Below are 18,865 nucleotides of genomic sequence, written 5' to 3' on the forward strand. Positions count from 1 at the left end.
AAGCCGATTCGATTTTGATTCAGATCTGGCCTATCAATGGGATACGAAACGTCAACTGTTGAGCCTGGCGGAGGTATGCGCTCAAACGAGTGCCATTGTCCTAACTACCTGTTTTGGATAGGAATCCCTGAGACACCAAGTTGTGTTGGTCCCGGTGTCTTGTTATAATAAACAACACAGATCAGCCATCGTTGCCTTGTCGGTTAAGCTTTTGCTCTCCCACCCAACTTGAAAATCTCTCTTTTTAATAATCCTGACCCAAAAAAATATAAAAAATCCACCTCCTGTAACATCTATCAATGTCATCTTTCTCACCCATTTGCACTCCCCGCCTTGCATGCCATTATTATGCGACATGAAACTGAATGGGGTGCTTACCATGCTTGTTGCAAAGCCATAAATGTTTGTAAAAGCAATACATCTGGCTTGATAGAAATGGATGAATGGAAGAAAATTAACAATAAAAACACCCTCGTGCTGGTACTTATTGAACTCGCTCTCGAGAAACTATCTGGGTCGGGTGGTGCATACGTTGTTGAAGAAGTATTTTAATCCGGGAATTAAAAACACAAGAAGAATCCAAACGGTGGATAGTCCGATGCTATCTTCATGTGAAAGATAAGAACGAAATTGACGCAGCGCAATCAGTCGTTTAATTGGCAACACCACTGTATGTAATTTGGTTTTTAGATTCCGTGTGTAATCTGTCACATGGGGCTGGCAGGATAGCTTCATGAGAAAGAAGGTATGAGCGCACACCTTCGAAATGCCTACTGGCCTGGGTTTGAATCTTGACCCACTATAAACTGGCACCCTTTTGTTTCGCATGCAGGACGAGGCATCGATGTGTGCACCGTCCATCGCATGGACGTTGAGCCGGATGACACGCAACCGGCACCAGGTGTTGGTGTTGTTCACGAAGAGTAGGCACCGTGAACAAATTACAATTTCCCAGCACCTTGTTTTGAACGTTCGTCCTGGCAAGCCGGTGCATGAGAGTTGGGCCAAAAAAAACTTCCACCACTGACCTCCAAAAACTGGTGATAATTGAGACCATTAAAAGAGAGGGATTAGGGACAGAGGGAGAGGTTGCCTTTGAGCTGTCTAGCCTGGGTGCGATTCCTGACCCGACTATAAACTGTCAGATTGGTGTTTGGCAAGCAGGGCGTCGCATCATCATAACTACGCATCTGGTCTGTTCGCATTACTCGGTGGATGTTGAAGACCCCACGATATATTTCGTGAAGAAGAGGTACATTTTTGCCAACACCCTGAACAGACCACAACTTCCTGCCGTGACTACCACTGCAAAGAAAAAGTAAAATCACCACGTATAATCCGTGCCACGGAGCTGCTTTGGCAGCACTGAACCTGCTTTTGGGCAGAGCAGAGAGAAAGGGAAAGAGAAAGAGAAGGGGGGGGGGGGAGAGAGGGAGACCACAAAATGCCTCTGACATACAAAACAGTATAATGACAGCAAACTATACACACCCAAGGACTATAAAGTCCTTAAGAGGGTGTGGTGCTAACCACATGAAACGTGCTTGCTCAGACCGAGGTCTTAAAATACTCATTATCAGGTTCGTGTACATAAACGACACGGTCAAAAGATTGGGAAACGTAACGTTTGACCAAAGGGAATTCAAGCGTCGTGGAAGTGCACCTTTCCCAGCAGGCGTCGAAGCAAGTTGACTCTCCGTGCTGGGTCCGGAAAAACCACGCCAGATGGTTCTTGCTGTGCTCAGTTTGAAGTTAAATAAAAAACTAATGTTGGTCAAGAAGACATTTAATAAATGTGCGGTGCTATTTAAAAAAAAAAAAAAAAAATTCGGTTTACTACAGGTACTAGTTTTAGGAAGAGATAGTTGCTGATGGTAAGGCATGCTGCAGAGAAAGACTGAAAACAATAAGCACGACGAATACACAACAAACTTTGTGGAGGGAGAAAAAGTTTGCTCATAATCACACATTCTGTTCAAAGAATAGCCATTTGTTTGCTGTCCTTCCATTAGCAATGAGGTAATCTCCGGTGGGTTCAGTAAGGCTTGCCAATCGCGGTTACCTATATTTATGATGTAATGATCCAACAACCGTTACCTCCCCACTTTCCTCAGAAGGACGCCGTGCCAGCAAGCTTTGGCTTCATTATAAGGAGCCAGGCGGCAATCTTGAGCATATTTTTGCCCTAATCGCTGCCTACTCTGAAAAAAAAAAAAAAAATTTTTTAAAATGTGTTGTTAATTTTGGCGAATTTGCTCTGCGTGTATCAACTGTCGCCCCGGAGCCAGTCCCATCTTTTAGAAAGTTCTAGATGCCTCCTAGATGCCTCACTGTCACAGATTGTGGAAAAGGCCCATGTGATCGTCTGAGGTCAAGAGTATAGTCAGGTACCGCCAGTGTGACCAGTCCTCATTTTCATTAATGCCAAGGTGAGCCAATGAAAAAAGCCAAGAATTCACAAGGTTTTGGAAAAGCGATGACAATAGAAAACCTATACGCCAAGAAAACCTATAGAAAACCAAGACGCCAAGGTGAACAACGAATAGCCAAGATCTTGTGAAAAAACCCAAGGAGTGGTCACATTGGGTACCGCCGATGGGTTAGTGATGTCATAACAGATGGCATCACTGGTACCCTAACAGCTCTGGGATATGCCTGTCTTGCTGTTACCTACGGAGCTAAAATGTGCAGTATTCAGACTCCAGTGAAACAGAACGAGTTAGTTTGCAGGAGCGCTACTTCCTTATGGATGAAGTCTCATTGCCTTAAATATACCTGACAATCACTGACAACAGCGAGCAAGGATTTGAAACCATGCATTGTTATGCACAAAGATTTGTGAAAACTCTCGTGGTCGTTTAAGATCAAATCCTTTTTCAAAAATCTAATTTCTCCTCATCCTCCTTCGTGGTGCAGCACAAGGCTGTGAGTAACATCATTGGCTGGGGGCGCAGCTGTGCCACTGATGCAATGGCCTTGTGACCAGTACATTGGTACTCGTTTCACCATCATCAGAAGGATGACAGGCTGAACCAAGCCTATCTTGTCTAAATTCAACGGCCAAGCAGGATTTGAACTCAGGACCCCAGGATGTTATGCCGGTCACTTTCACCATAAAGCCAACACCAGGCCTGTCTAATTCCTGTCGTTAGCTGAAGTTGGACGGAGGTTATGTTTTCACCTCTATCTGTCTGTCTGTCTGTCTGTCTGTCTGTCTGTCTGTGAGCAGAATATGTCAAAAAGTTATGGACGGATTCGGACAAAACTTGGTGGATGAGCTGGTTCGGTGACAACAACAAGCAGATTCGATTTTGGTTCAGATCCAGATCCTCATCCGAACTATCAGTGGATACAAAACCTAAACCGTTCAGCCTGGCGGAGGTATGCGCTCTTCCGAGTGCCCTTCTAATTATGTATAATATATTCCTTGGTACAATTGTACAGATAGTTTATGTACACCACTCACTATAATTGGAAAGTAAATGCAAAGGTCCTTAGCATTCAACTTGCTCCTGCCTGCTGAAGAATATCCCAAATACACAATGGTTTTTGTTTGTTTCAACCATTGTTCTGTGTTTATTTTAATCATTGTTTCGATTACATGACTTTTGATCAAGCAATCACATCTTGCAAAAGTATGATTGTCAGGAATTTGCTGAGAGGCATAATTTTTACCACCTTACTTAGAACGCTAAGTTGTTGAGACCACTCAAAACTGGAGTGCTGTATGTGGAGTCAGAATATGCTGAGTTTGCCTCTCCAACCTTATATACACCATCAGCTTCTAGAGGCCTCCTATACGGCCGCCATAACCCTCCGGCCATTTGTGGTTAATAAGCAGCCTCCTACTTTCTTCGAATTGCCTTTTAGTTTAAAAAAAAGAATAAAAAGAACCCCCTGAGCAAGATTGTAATGGGTCGAGCGTCTGCTCAGAGTCTGGGAGGTCAGAGGTTCAAACCATGGCGGAGTCGTTCAAAAAACTTTTGTTAAAATGGTACGTGCTGCTTCCTTGCTTGACATTCAGCATTTAAAAGGTTAAGATCATGGACAATCCCCATAGGTTGACATCCATGGGGAGGAGGAAATGCCCCGCTGAGTGTGGTGAGAAAGGTGGTGCCAACTTGTGTGATGTTGCTGGTACCCAGATTATTCCAGGAAGTGACGGCTATTCCCCCAAGCTCAGTGGCTGCGTTTGTCTCGTCTAATAGTCCTGTGTTGCGTCTCAAGTATTCGTCTATATGTCCGTGAGTGTATGTGTGCCATTGTGTGTGTGTGTGTGTGTGTGTCAGCTCCACCATGATCCTTGATCCGGTCCCAACTTCATTATTTAGAACAAATAGACTAGCTCATGCACGACCACCAAATGAAGCTCTGAAGGTCGAACGCTATTGTGGACCAACAATGACGACCTGGGGTAAAGTGCAAAACGTTTAGCTAAACAAGTCAGAATTAATGACACAAGTTGAGATGGCAAGAAGCATTTTGATCAAATAAGCCGTTAGGGAGACACCTACATCATTATAAATAATAACAAGGTTCAATTATAATTAGAGGCACACACCCTTTACAGAGCTCGGGGGGCATACCACGGCCAGTGGAGAAATGTTTCAAGACTCGAAACGATGCAGGACGGGTCACTGCTCCGATGCAACATATCCGGCTCAAGGTGGCAGGAGTTTTGAAATTTGTTCAGGATTCCGGCGATAGCTCGCCTCCTCTAAGTAGCGTAAAGACAACGTGGGGCACTTAACGCCCAGCAATCGGCGCTGGCAGACGCGTCCAATGGCGCACGCATCGATGTCTCTTCCTGTGCACATGATGAGAGTTTAAAGGTGTGTCGAGATTAGAGCCCAGGCAAAGTGGCTCACAGATGAGCACGCATGCCCCTAAACCGTCCTGCAAGTGTCAGCAACGCAGAAAACGTCGACGTATTAAACACTCACAGCTCATTTAATAAAGAATAAGCACAAGCTTCATCAACCTTCCCATAACTTGGTGCTTCTGTTGTCCACAACGTCCGCATTTAGTCGATCACTCAAATCACCGTGCATCAGTTTTCCCAATTTATGACCTTTCACATTCGCTGTAATACACAGGCTCATATCAAATCACGGAAAGGCACTTCGTTCCAAATATTATTTGGTGTGAAAAGAATCATTTCCCTCGTTTCAATTTGCGTCACCCGCCGCACTCACCCCCCAACGTCCCCTCCACGTTAGATAATGTAACACGGCACGACAGCGAGTCCTGTCGTTTGGCGTAATTTGCATCGTGTCACGTCACCTCGGAGTGAACGATTACCACGATATTTGCACGGGAGATGGATGCAAACACCGGCAACGACAGGAGAAAAAGTCCTCCGCTCACGACATCTACAAGTCAAAGCGATCGTCAAGGATGTCGGACACGTATCGACGATTATATTTTGATCATGTTTCCATCGTGCTCGGAGTGAAGCTGACTTTGAAATGCACGGTCTACCGAGGTCTTGTCTTGCGGCTTTTCCGGCTAGCCAGGCTGGCCAGACAGCTGAGAGGTCGCCTCTGAGATACCTAGCCTGGTTTTGCATCCCGGCTGAGCGATAAACTGCCACCCTGGTGTTTCGCATGCAGGACAAGGCAATAATCTCGTCCGTTGGAAGAACGTCCCATCGACAGTCCCCGTCCGCTAGGATTAGCTGGTGCAAGTTAAAGATCCCGCGGTGTCTTTCGCGAAGAGAAGGCGAGCCACCGCCGACAACCAGGCAAAATTCCAAATTCCCACCGAATGTGTAGGGGCACCGCACCAGCGGCACATCCATGCCTCAGGAACAATGGAAGCCAGCGGGCTGAATTTCCAAATCGAATCCCAATCAAACATGACTTCACTAACGGCAACCACCGAGCCTTGAGTTTTCAAATCAGCATTCTCATCGTCGGCGGCAGAGGAGGAGCCAACACAAACGATGAGGAAATTTCAAAGGCTTTTTCATTCCTCGAGATATGTGAGTAATCACCGTTGGAAGAATGGTATTGCAATCTCCACGGACAACTCCCGAGGCAAGAGGCCAGAGACGTGTTGGATTCAAACCAGTTCGCGAGCCGTGCAGCGTGGTCGTAATGTTGCCATGCAGAGCAGATCACGGGCATCTGATGTCATCGTCGGAATACAATTTGACGAGGTAGTCATCGTGCTGCGCTGTAAGATTGCAGACACCAAGACAATCAGACAATTTTGTGTTTCTTCTTGAGAGGTGAAGCTAACTTCATGTGCTTCAGAATTTGTCTTTCATCTTCAAGGACAAAACACTTGTTGAAAACCAGGTGTTTATTTTAGCTTTTGTATCTGTGGCAGTGGTGTGTGAAGGTACAGACGTTGATTGATCTCAACTTCGTATTAATCTATCGTAACCAGATCATGTGGTGTCGGCCACAATTAGATTGTTATTCGGAACGGTTAGGTATGGGACACAAGCCGAGCTTGCGTAGTCCCACTAAGTGTTAAACTCAACTTGAACTACTGCATGAGCAGTCTTTTTGAAAAAGAGGAAAAACTTCAAAAATTATTTTAAAAGATGAGCTTCAGGTGGGGAAAACGGAATCGGTGAAACGTCATATTGGGATTCGGATGGGATAAGGGATCACCACTATCAACCACGTGTCGGGTTCTTCACGTCCTGAGATCAATCAGGTTATCAACAGAGAAGTTTTCATGCTTAATACGAGCACAGTTCAAAACGACCCTGAACAAAAGTACCCAACCTGATTGTCGAACAAGACCCTGACCTCACTGCTCAACGAATCCACTGATTCAAATCCCATTGTCCATTAATTCCGAACCCATTGGCTGAACGACATTCAGCCAAACGTCCAACAACGCCGATCCCACTGCTCAGTCAGGACCTGATACCATCGCACGACAGGGACACAATCTCACCACCCAACCGGGATGCAATCCCACTGCACGACCTGAACACGACGCCACCGCCAGACAGGGACACGATGCCACCGCCAGACAGGGACACGATGCCACCGCCAGACAGGGACACGATGCCACCGCCAGACAGGGACACGATGCCACCGCCAGACAGGGACACGATGCCACCGCCAGACTGGGACACGATGCCACCGCCAGACAAGGACACGATTCCACCGCCAGATAGGGACACGATGCCACCGCCAGACAGGGACACGATTCCACCGCCAGACAGGGACACGATGCCACCGCCAGACTGGGACACGATGCCACCGCCAGACAAGGACACGATTCCACCGCCAGACAGGGACACGATGCCACCGCCAGACAGGGACACGATGCCACCGCCAGACAGGGACACGATGCCACCGCCAGACAAGGACACGATTCCACCGCCAGACAGGGACACGATGCCACCGCCAGACAGGGACACGATTCCACCGCCAGACAGGGACACGATCGCACCGCCCGACTGGGACACGATCGCACCGCACGACCGGGACACGATCCCACCGCATGACTGGGACACGATCCCACCGCACGACCTGGACACGATCCCACCGCACGACCTGGACATGATCGCACCACCCGACCGGGAGCCGATCTCACCGCACGACCTGGACATGATCGCACCACCCGACCGGGAGCCGATCCCACCGCACGACCTGGACATGATCGCACCACCCGACCTGGAACCGATCTCACCGCACGACTTGGAACCGATCTCACCGCACGACCTGGACATGATCGCACCACCCGACCTGGAACCGATCTCACCGCACGACCTGGACATGATCGCACCACCCGACCGGGAGCCGATCCCACCGCACGACCTGGACATGATCGCACCACCCGACCTGGAACCGATCTCACCGCACGACTTGGAACCGATCCCACCGCACGACCTGGACATGATCGCACCACCCGACCGGGAGCCGATCCCACCGCACGACCTGGACATGATCGCACCACCCGACCGGGAGCCGATCTCACCGCACGACCTGGACACGATCTCACATCCCGACCGGGAGCCGATCGCACCGCACGACCTGGACATGATCGCACCACCCGACCTGGAACCGATCTCACCGCACGACCTGGACACGATCTCACATCCCGACCGGGAGCCGATCCCACCGCACGACCTGGACATGATCGCACCACCCGACCTGGAACCGATCTCACCACCCGACCTGGACACGATCTCACATCCCGACCGGGAGCCGATCGCACGGCCCGACTCCAGTATCCAAACCGATTGCATATTATAAAACACAAACTTATAACCGATGAATTTCCAACACACAACCCGAAGGCTTCCCGGGCGTGTGGTGTTCACGTTGTGAGTTTACATCTTAACGGACTTCGATAAACTGGTCTGATGGAGAGAGAGAGGGAAAACACAGTAATATAGATAAATATATCTGTATATGTATATATGTGTGTATAACGGGAAGGTGAAGAGAGAGGGAGAGAGAGGAAGTGTGAGGAGGTGAAGAGAGAGGGAGAGGGAGGAAGTGTGAGGAGGTGAAGAGAGAGGGAGAGGGAGGAAGTGTGAGGAGGTGAAAAAGAGAGAGGGAGAGAGAGAGGAAGTGTGAGGAGGTGAAAAAGAGAGAGGGAGAGACAGAAGAGCGCACAATGCGCTGCGCTATCGGACACGAGTGCCCTCGGGGAGAGGCGCTCTCACTCACCTCGTGCTCCTCTCACTCTTCCAGTGTCCGCTCCGAGCCACAAGCGGCCCGAGAGCCGAGGGAACGAGACGCGCTGCGTGGGGAACGGGAACGCAGATCGACGGCATTGACAGACTCGTCCAGCCGAGGAGAGCAGGAGAAACTGGATGCGGCTCAAAGCGTTTGAATCGGAGGGAGAAGATGGCGCTGAGGATCCCACGACGCATGCGTATAGGAGGGCTTGGCTTGGGTTGGGTGTGAATGGAGGTAGGGGGGATGATGTTGGGATGGAAGGCGTGCAGGATTGTATGGATGGAGGGTGTGCAGGATTGTAGGGATGGAGGGTGTGCATGGATTGTAGGGATGGAGGGTGTGCATGGATTGTAGGGATGGAGGGTGTGCATGGATTGTAGGGATGGAGGGTGTGCATGGATTGTAGGGATGGAGGGTGTGCAGGATTGTAGGGATGGAGGGTGTGCATGGATTGTAGGGATGGAGGGTGTGCATGGATTGTAGGGATGGAGGGTGTGCATGGATTGTAGGGATGGAGGGTGTGCATGGATTGTATGAATGAGAGGTGTGCAGGGATTGTATGGATGGAGGGTGTGCATGGATTGTATGAATGAGAGGTGTGCAGGGATTGTATGGATGGAGGGTGTGCATGGATTGTATGAATGAGAGGTGTGCAGGGATTGTATGGATGGAGGGTGTGCAGGATTGTATGGATTAGAGGTGTGCATGGATTGTAGGGATGGAGGGTGTGCAGGATTGTATGGATTAGAGGTATGCATGGATTGTAGGGATGGAGGGTGTGCATGGATTGTATGAATTAGAGGTGTGCATGGATTGTAGGGATGGAGGGTGTGCATGGATTGTAGGGATGGAGGGTGTGCATGGATTGTAGGGATGGAGGGTGTGCATGGATTGTAGGGATGGAGGGTGTGCATGGATTGTAGGGATGGAGGGTGTGCATGGATTGTAGGGATGGAGGGTGTGCATGGATTGTAGGGATGGAGGGTGTGCAGGATTGTAGGGATGGAGGGTGTGCATGGATTGTAGGGATGGAGGGTGTGCATGGATTGTAGGGATGGAGGGTGTGCATGGATTGTAGGGATGGAGGGTGTGCATGGATTGTATGAATGAGAGGTGTGCAGGGATTGTATGGATGGAGGGTGTGCATGGATTGTATGAATGAGAGGTGTGCAGGGATTGTATGGATGGAGGGTGTGCATGGATTGTATGAATGAGAGGTGTGCAGGGATTGTATGGATGGAGGGTGTGCAGGATTGTATGGATTAGAGGTGTGCATGGATTGTAGGGATGGAGGGTGTGCAGGATTGTATGGATTAGAGGTATGCATGGATTGTAGGGATGGAGGGTGTGCATGGATTGTATGAATGAGAGGTGTGCAGGGATTGTATGGATGGAAGGTGTGCATGGATTGTATGAATTAGAGGTGTGCATGGATTGTAGGGATGGAGGGTGTGCATGGATTGTATGGATGAGAGGTGTGCAGGGATTGTATGGATGGAAGGTGTGCATGGATTGTATGAATGAGAGGTGTGCATGGATTGTAGGGATGGAGGGTGTGCATGGATTGTATGGATGAGAGGTGTGCAGGGATTGTATGGATGGAAGGTGTGCATGGATTGTATGAATGAAAGGTGTGCATGGATTGTGTGCATGGATTGTATGAATGAGAGGTGTGCATGGATTGTGTGCATGGATTGTATGAATGAGAGGTGTGCATGGATTGTGTGCATGGATTGTATGAATTAGAGGTGTGCATGGATTGTAGGGATGGAGGGTGTGCATGGATTGTATGGATGAGAGGTGTGCAGGGATTGTATGGAAGGAAGGTGTGCTTGGATTGTATGAATGAGAGGTGTGCATGGATTGTGCGCATGGATTGTATGAATGAGAGGTGTGCATGGATGAAGAAGTAATGTTTGAAGAGTTGATCGATAGAAAGGGAGAATTTTTGGACAAATTGGATATGTAGAGATAGAATCGGGAAGGAAATTGCAAGAGTGATGAGAAAGTGGAGGATTTTTATGAAGAGCAATGATGGGGATTGAATTGAAAGGGGAATGAATTAAGTGAACAAATGGATTCGGGGTGGGGAGGATGGGACAGGATTGCATGAGTAAGGGAATGAGTTAAATGATTGAACGTAGGCTGTTGAAGGAATGAATTACTGATTGGTGTAATTATTATTAATCAATGTGATTATTTACTTATTATTGAATGATGTGATTATTATTACCTCCACCATCTGTGATGGATGGTAGTCATGTTTTCACCCCTGTCTGTTTGCTTGTGTGCAGGATGTCTCAAAATGGTCGGGACAAATTCGGATGAAATTTGATGGGCAGATTATTATGTGTAACAAGGCCGAATTGATTCGATTTTGGTGAAGATCTGGATCCGGATTTGAGAATTAAAAAAGAAAAAAAAATTATCAGTGATTCTTCACCTTTGAAAGATGGGGCCAAAAACGATATATTTCAAAAAGTTTGGGCAGGTTATGCCAAAGCTTGGTAAGTGAGTTGGATAGGTGACAAGAACAAACCAATTCGATTTTGGTAAATGTCTGGATCCTGATCCGCGACTATCAGTGGGATACAAAACATAACCTGTTCAGCCTGGCGGAGGTGTGTGCTCTACCGAGTACCCGTTCAGCCTGGCGGAGGTGTGTGCTCTACCGAGTGCCCATTCTAGAAAAATATTACTTGCGAAAATCGAAGATTTTTCCAGTATATTGGTTGATCTGATCTGTCATTCTGTCTGCTTGTATGTATGTCAATTGCTGACAGCTCACAATTTTAAAACTGATCTGCACAAAACTTCACCAAGTGGTGGAGTTAGTCATTAAAGCAAGAAGCCTTTTGGTTTTGAGGTCAAAAGGTCAACATGGGCCAAAGGTCAACAACCTTATTAAATTTCTAAAATCATCCATTTTCATCCGATTGACTTGAAATTTGAAGAGGATTTGCATGTCAGGTCACTGAATTCAACCACCAATGGATTTTTGAGGTCAACTTAGGCCGAAAGGTCAACATAGGCCAAAGGTCAACAACTTCAGTGTAATATCTAAAATCCACAACTTTCATCCGATTGACTTGAAATGAAAACAGGATTTGCACATTCGCTCATTCAATTCAACCACCAATTATCTTGAGGTCAAAAGGTCAACGTCGGCCAGATTTCTAAAATCGTTAATTTTCATCCGATTGACTTGAAACTTGATCAGTGTTTGCATATCATGCCACTGAATTTAAGCAGCAGTTATTTTTTTAGTTCAAATTTGTTTTTGGTATTTCGTAAGTATCGTGCTCTGCACGATATCTTTCTTGTTACTTGCAAAATCGAAGATTTTTCAAGTATATTGGTCAGTCGATTTTGTGATTCTGTCTGTCTGTTTATCGCCTACAGGTCACAATTCTAAACCGATCATGGAACTTTACCAAATTGTGAAGGTACTCTCAACTAAGAAGGCGATTGATTTTGAGGTCAAAGGTCATCTTGAGGTCAAATTTCTAAAATCGTCATTTTTCATCCGATTGACTTGAAATTCGAACAAGATTGCGTCACTGGATTGGGACACCAAACTATTTTTGAGATCAAAAGGTTAAAGGACAACTCAAGGTCAAACTTATAAAATCGTTAATTATCAAGTAAAAAATCATCAATTTACATCGTACTAACTTGAAAGTTTAACAGGATTTGTACAGTCCATCACTGCATTGGGAAAGCTACTATTTTTGAGGTTAAAAGGTCAAAGGTCAACTCCAGGTGAAACTTCTAAGATCATCAAAATTCATCTGAAAAATTGTCACTTTTCATCTGAAAATTAAGCAACAATTTCATAGTTCATCGCTGAATTTGGAAACTAAATATTTTTGAGGTTAAAAGGTCAAAGGACAACTCAAGGTCAAACTTCAAAAATCATAAATTTCAATCTGAAACATAATCAATTTTCAACTGATTGACCTGAGCTTTGATTAAGATCGTCAATTTTAATCTTAATGAAATAGACAATTTGACGTATCCATGACAACCTTTGGAGAGGGCGTGAATTTTGCAAGTGTCGTGCTCTGCACGATGTCTTCTTCTTGTTTGTTTGTTTTTTTGTGTGCAGGATATCTCAAAAAGTTGTGGACGGATTTGGATGAAATTTGGTGGGCAAGGTTGGGTGTGTGACATGGAAGAAATTATTTGACTTTGGTGAAGATCTGGATCCAGATCCGGATCCGAGAATTTTTTTTGTCATTCTTCACCGTTGAGTGAAGTCCGAATCCAGATCCGGCCTATCAGTGGGATATAAAACATAAACTGTTCAGCCTGGCAGTGGTATGCGCTCTACCGAGTGCTGTTCCAGTTTATTACTGATTGATGTGATTATTATTTATTATTGATTGATGCGATTTATAATTATTGATGATGTGAAAAGAAGGACTGTGGGAACGATTTGAATAGATTGCACGTTGACCAATGAATGAAAATGAGGAAAATTGTTCCACTTGATTATAAAAACGAGGTTTGAGGGATGAAAGAATTTATCATTGAAAGTAAAATTGGTTTGTGGATCGGATAGTGAGGTGGGTATTGATTAAAAAAGGATTTATATAGATTATTACTAATTAAAGTGCACATCTATAGTTGATGAGAATGGAGAGTTTTTTTAAGTATCGTTACCATGTGTGAGCCGAGCCATGACGGAGTGAATACCAGCCAGGTAAGCGCCCCACACGGTGCATCATGGCCAGGTATAGGTACACACTCCGCGAGTCATGACCGTGTGCACCTATACCTGGCCATGACGTGAAGAGTGTGCACCTATACCTGGCCATGATGCGCAGAGTGTGCACCTATACCTGGCCATGATGAGCAGAGTGCACACCTATACCTGGCCATGACGTGCAGAGTGCGCACCTATACCAAGGTTGGAAGGATGAAATAATTTATCATTGAAAATAAAACTTGTTTGTAGATCGGATTGTGGTGCACACTCTGCGCGTCATGTCCAGGTATAGGTGCACACTGCATGTGTAATGGCCAGCTATAATATATGCACACTCCATAAATACCTGCCAGGTAATAATATAATGATACGAGTTTCCTTACAAGCAGACGCAGGAGGAGGCCATTACGCCCATCAACGTCTATGCTATTATTACCAACCTATGGTTGTTTGTCTATGCTCAATCCTTTTTAAATGCTAAGCCTCAAGCAAAGAAGCAGCACGTACTATATTTAACGTCTTTGGTGTGACTCAGCTGGGGTTTGAACCGTGACAACCTCCCAGAATCAGTGTGGAAGCTCAATAACCATTACACCAGTGAGGCTGATCAAGACAGGCACACACTCTGGAGTATACCGGCCAGATAGGCGCACACTCCAGGAGTAATGTCAGGTAGGCACTCACTCTACAGGGACAGGCACACACTTTACGAGTACCGACCAGTAGGCCCACGCTCCACGAGGACAAGCAAGAGAGGCACATGCTCCACCAGGCCAAACCTGGGAGGGACAGACCTCTGGAGTACCAGCCAGGTAGGTGCACACTCTGTGAATACAGGCCTAATTGGCACACACACTCCACGAGTAACGGCCAGGTAAGCACACACTCCACGAGTAACAGCCAGGTAAGCACACACTCCACGAGTAACAGCCAGGTAAGCACACACTCCACGAGTAACGGCCAGGTAAGCACACACTCCACGAGTAACAGCCAGGTATGACCATGTTCTGCGAGGACAGGCCAGGTAGGCACACAATTTGAGAGTACTGGCCAGGTAGGTACATGCTCCACGACAGTGGTCCCCAACCTTTTGATCCCATGGGCCGCATTCACTACTCCCAAGGATGTTGGAAGCCAGAAAAAAATTGAGAAATCGATAGGTTTGGGGTTTATTGGAGTATTGTTTTTTATTTAATAAATTATATATGTATTCGATCGATCGATCGATTGTTCACGCACTGCAATTCTGAACAAATCTCCGTTCTGGGTGTAATTAATTTTAAATACTGCCGCAAGATAAAATCAAATTGATTTGATTCCTCCCGGCGGTAGGCGGCAGCGGCATTGTGTAAACCCCTTTAAAATTGCTACGTGGAAATGTGCTTTGATTGGAAAGTCCTCGCGGGCCGCAGTATAGGGCTCTGCGGGCCGCAGGTTGGGGACCAATGCTCCACGAGGACAAGCCAGGTAGGTATAAACACTCCGTGAGGACAGGCCATGCAGGCGCACACTTCAAGGGTAATGGCCAAGTAAGCGCACACTCCACGAGTAATGGTCAGGTAAGCGCACACTTCAAGAGTAATGGCCAGGTAAGCACACACTCCACGAGTAATGGCCAGGTAAGTACACACTCCACGAGTCATGGCCAGGTAAGTACACACTCCACGAGTCATGGCCAGGTAAGCGCACACTCCACGAGTAATGGCCAGGTAAGCACACACGCCATGATTAATGGTCAGGTAAGCACACACTCCATGATTAATGGTCAGGTAAGCACACACTCCACGAGTAATGGCCAGGTAAGCGCACACTCCACGATTAATGGTCAAGGAGGGCACACACTCCACGAGTAATGGCCAGGTAAGCACACACTCCACGAGTAACGGCCAGGTAAGCGCACACTCCACAAGTAACGGCCAGGTAAGCGCACACTCCACGAGTAATGGCCAGGTAAGCGCACACTCTACGAGTAACGGCCAGGTAAGCACACACTCCACGAGTAACGGCCAGGTAAGCACACACTCCACGAGTAATGGTCAGGTAAGCACACACTCCACTAGTAATGGTCAGGTAAGCATACACTCCACGAGTAATGGTCAGGTAAGCACACACTCCACGAGTAATGGCCAAGTAAGCGCACATTCCATGAGTAACAGCCAAGTAAGCATACACTCCACAACTAACGGTCAGGTAAGCGCAAACTCCACGAGTAACGGTCAGGTAAGCACACACACCACGAGTAATGGCCAGGTAAGCGCACACTCCACGAGTAATGGTCAGGTAAGCACACATTCCACGAGTAACGGTCAGGTAAGCACACACTCCACGAGTAACGGTCAGGTAAGCACACATTCCACGAGTAACGGTCAGGTAAGCGCACACTCCACGAGTAACGGTCAGGTAAGCACACATTCCACGAGTAATGGCCAGGTAAGCGCACACTCCACGATTAATGGTCAGGTAAGCACACACTCCATGAGTAATGGCCTGGTAAGCACACACTCCACGAGTAACGGCCAGGTAAGCACACACTCCACGAGTAACGGCCAGGTAAGCACACACTCCACGAGTAACGGCCAGGTAAGCACACACTCCACGAGTAACGGCCAGGTAAGCACACACTCCACGAGTAATGGCCAGGTAAGCACACACTCCACGAGTAATGGCCAGGTAAGCACACACTCCACGAGTAATGGCCAGGTAAGCACACACTCCACGAGTAATGGCCAGGTAAGCACACACTCCACGAGTAATGGCCAGGTAAGCACACACTCCACGAGTAATGGCCAGGTAAGCACACACTCCATGATTAATGGCCAGGTAAGCACACACTCCACGAGTAACGGCCAGGTAAGCACACACTCCACGAGTAACGGCCAGGTAAGCACACACTCCACGAGTAACGGCCAGGTAAGCACACACTCCACGAGTAACGGCCAGGTAAGCACACACTCCACGAGTAACGGCCAGGTAAGCACACACTCCACGAGTAACGGCCAGGTAAGCACACACTCCACGAGTAACGGCCAGGTAAGCACACACTCCACGAGTAACGGCCAGGTAAGCACACACTCCACGAGTAACGGCCAGGTAAGCACACACTCCACGAGTAATGGCCAGGTAAGCACACACTCCACGAGTAATGGCCAGGTAAGCACACACTCCACGAGTTCTCAGAAATATCTCGGCACGGAACATTCGTTTGTGAAAGCAAATTTGGTTTGAATAACAAAATGCCCAAGGCGTTGCACAGAGGGTGTCTGAATAAAGAAATGGGTTGACTTGGAAGGTGGTGCTGATGGTGGTGGGGTGGGATGTGTCAGGGGTGCAGTTAAACCTTTTGATATGGGTTTGTTTATTGGATTGCCTGGCGATGATGGAAAGAAATTACACAATGAAGAGGTAAGGATTCACAGAAATAAATAAAAAAACCCACAATATGCAGAAGAAGAAAAAAAAATTAATGGCACATTTGCACGAGTTTAATTGAAATATTGAGCGATTGATTAATTATTTTAGATATTTTAATATTTAAATACTTCTAATGGTGTCATGTGAGGTTGTAAGGTTGAGACGCCCATGCAGTAGAAACTGATGTATAAATATCATTGTGATGGGAGGATGGAGAGGAGAGAGTGAGGAAGGGTGAGTGGACAGAAGGACAGAATGAATTGAATATCTTGATTGGAAGGAAAGGGATAAATCATTCTCCATGCTTTGATCTCATTCTGAAAAAAAAAAAAGAGAGACGTATTGTATTCAATTTCCACAAAAGGCCATTTTACATATTTTTTGCAATGTATTGGCTGACAGCATTGGTGGATAATTATTTACATTTGCTTTCCATCGCATTGTCCATTGGATTTAACATAAAACGGTATAGATTCATCTGTCTTGCACCCACTCTCTGTTTACCATTAACGATGATGAGTCGTGGCCATTTAATATCATTCATGTGATGCACATCACTCTCAAGTGCTGGACCCGGATTTGGACGTGGAATGTAAAGACCAGAACTTAAGATCTTGTGAATGTAGAGGGGTGAGACAAATGGCTATGTCCAAATATCAATGTTTAAATTAGTCCCTCTTATGAGGATATTAATACATCCACGACCGAAGGTGGATGGAGGTTATGTTTTCACCCCCCCCCCTGTCTGTCTTTTTGTCTGTCTGTCTGTTTTTTAGTCGCCTACAGGTCAAAATTTTGAACCGATCTTCACGAAACTTCACCAAATGGTAGAGTTGGTCAAAAGCAAGAAGCATATTGATTTAGAGATCAAAAGGTCAACAGAGGTCAAAGATCAACAACTTAGGTGAAGTTTATAAAATTCCCAATTTTCATCCGATTAACTTGAAATTTGAACAGGAATTGCATATCAGGTCATTGAATTCAACCACCTGTTATTTTTGAGGTAAAATTTGTTTTCGGGATTTTGCAAGCGTCGTGCTCTGCATGACGTCTTTCTTGTTTGTTTCTTTGTCTGTGAGCAGGAAATCTCAAAAACTTGTAGACTGATTTGGACGAAACTTGGTGGAGAGTTGGGTGTGTGACAAGGAAGAACTGATTCGATTTTTCTGAAGATCCAAATCTATATCTGGATATGATCATTTTTAAAGTGATTCTTCATCATTGAGAGATTGGGCCAAAAAACAATATATCGCATGAGACTTCAAAACGTTGTGGATGGATTATGACAAAACCTGGTGAATTCGTTGGTTTGGTGATAAGAACAAGCCGATTCAATTTTGGTTCAAGTCCAGATACAGATCCGGCCTATCAGTGGGACACGAAACCTAAACTCCGCACAAAATGAAAGAAACCAAGGTCTTCAAAATCATTGGAACCTCCTGCACTGAAGCTGAGTCTATGGGCTTATCACTTCGCTATCACAGACAGGGCGTTGGTCTCATCTGTCGATAACCGCCTTATTTTTGATTTTGCACCCTCGACTCATTCCGTGCTTTGTCCTCACCCGCCCCACCCCCAGGTTTTTGCAGGGCTCATACGGTCCGCCATCAACCCTCTTCTGGCAAAACCATCTAAATCCAGGATCACTGCTCACCTCCACTCATTTGTTCTTCTTTTTCACCACCTGTGCAATCAACTTCCACATACTCTTCAATCTCATTCTCCTCTCCATGGCTTCAAGACAGCTGTTCAGCACCATCTCACATCATTCCTAATCCAAACCCATGATCTTTTTCAACATATGCCTCATTAACCCCACCCAAATCCCTCCTAATTTTCCAGTTTTTTCTCCTTGGAGTTTATTCGCCATGCATGGGTGTTATGCATCCTGTTTTTGTCTGTTACGTTCTGATATGTTCAGGGTACCAGCTCTTCCATGAGCCTCGACTATGGATGCAAAAAAAAATTAATAATAATAAATGTTGAACCTGGCAGTGGTATACGCGCTCTACCAAGTACCGTTCTAAAACGATGGATAATTATATCGGTCACCACTTTCTCTGCTGAGTGGTTCGTGTGACTAGGG

At 46.4% G+C, this 18,865-nt stretch overlaps 1 protein-coding gene and 1 long non-coding RNA gene across 2 annotated transcripts in view; one reads left to right on the forward strand and one right to left on the reverse strand.

Moving 5' to 3' along the window:
* LOC147012178 (rho GTPase-activating protein 5-like) overlaps window positions 1-8,844 on the reverse strand; it is a 142,074-nt gene extending 133,230 nt beyond the window's left edge. The window contains exon 1 of the mRNA XM_085855954.1: window positions 8,646-8,844. The gene's annotated coding sequence lies outside the window, so the exon portion shown is untranslated. The remainder of the gene's footprint in view (window positions 1-8,645) is intronic.
* On the forward strand, window positions 8,180-18,773 carry LOC147012179 (uncharacterized). The gene is made up of 3 exons (XR_015051500.1): window positions 8,180-8,296; window positions 8,670-8,891; window positions 18,359-18,773. It is a non-coding gene; the product is annotated as an uncharacterized LOC147012179 (long non-coding RNA).
* The last annotated feature ends 92 nt before the right edge of the window (window positions 18,774-18,865 follow it).

This window comes from Eptatretus burgeri, chromosome 15, assembly GCF_056783735.1.
Source record: "Eptatretus burgeri isolate ZD-2024b chromosome 15, Ebu_testis_v1, whole genome shotgun sequence".
Classification (NCBI taxonomy): domain Eukaryota; kingdom Metazoa; phylum Chordata; class Myxini; order Myxiniformes; family Myxinidae; genus Eptatretus; species Eptatretus burgeri.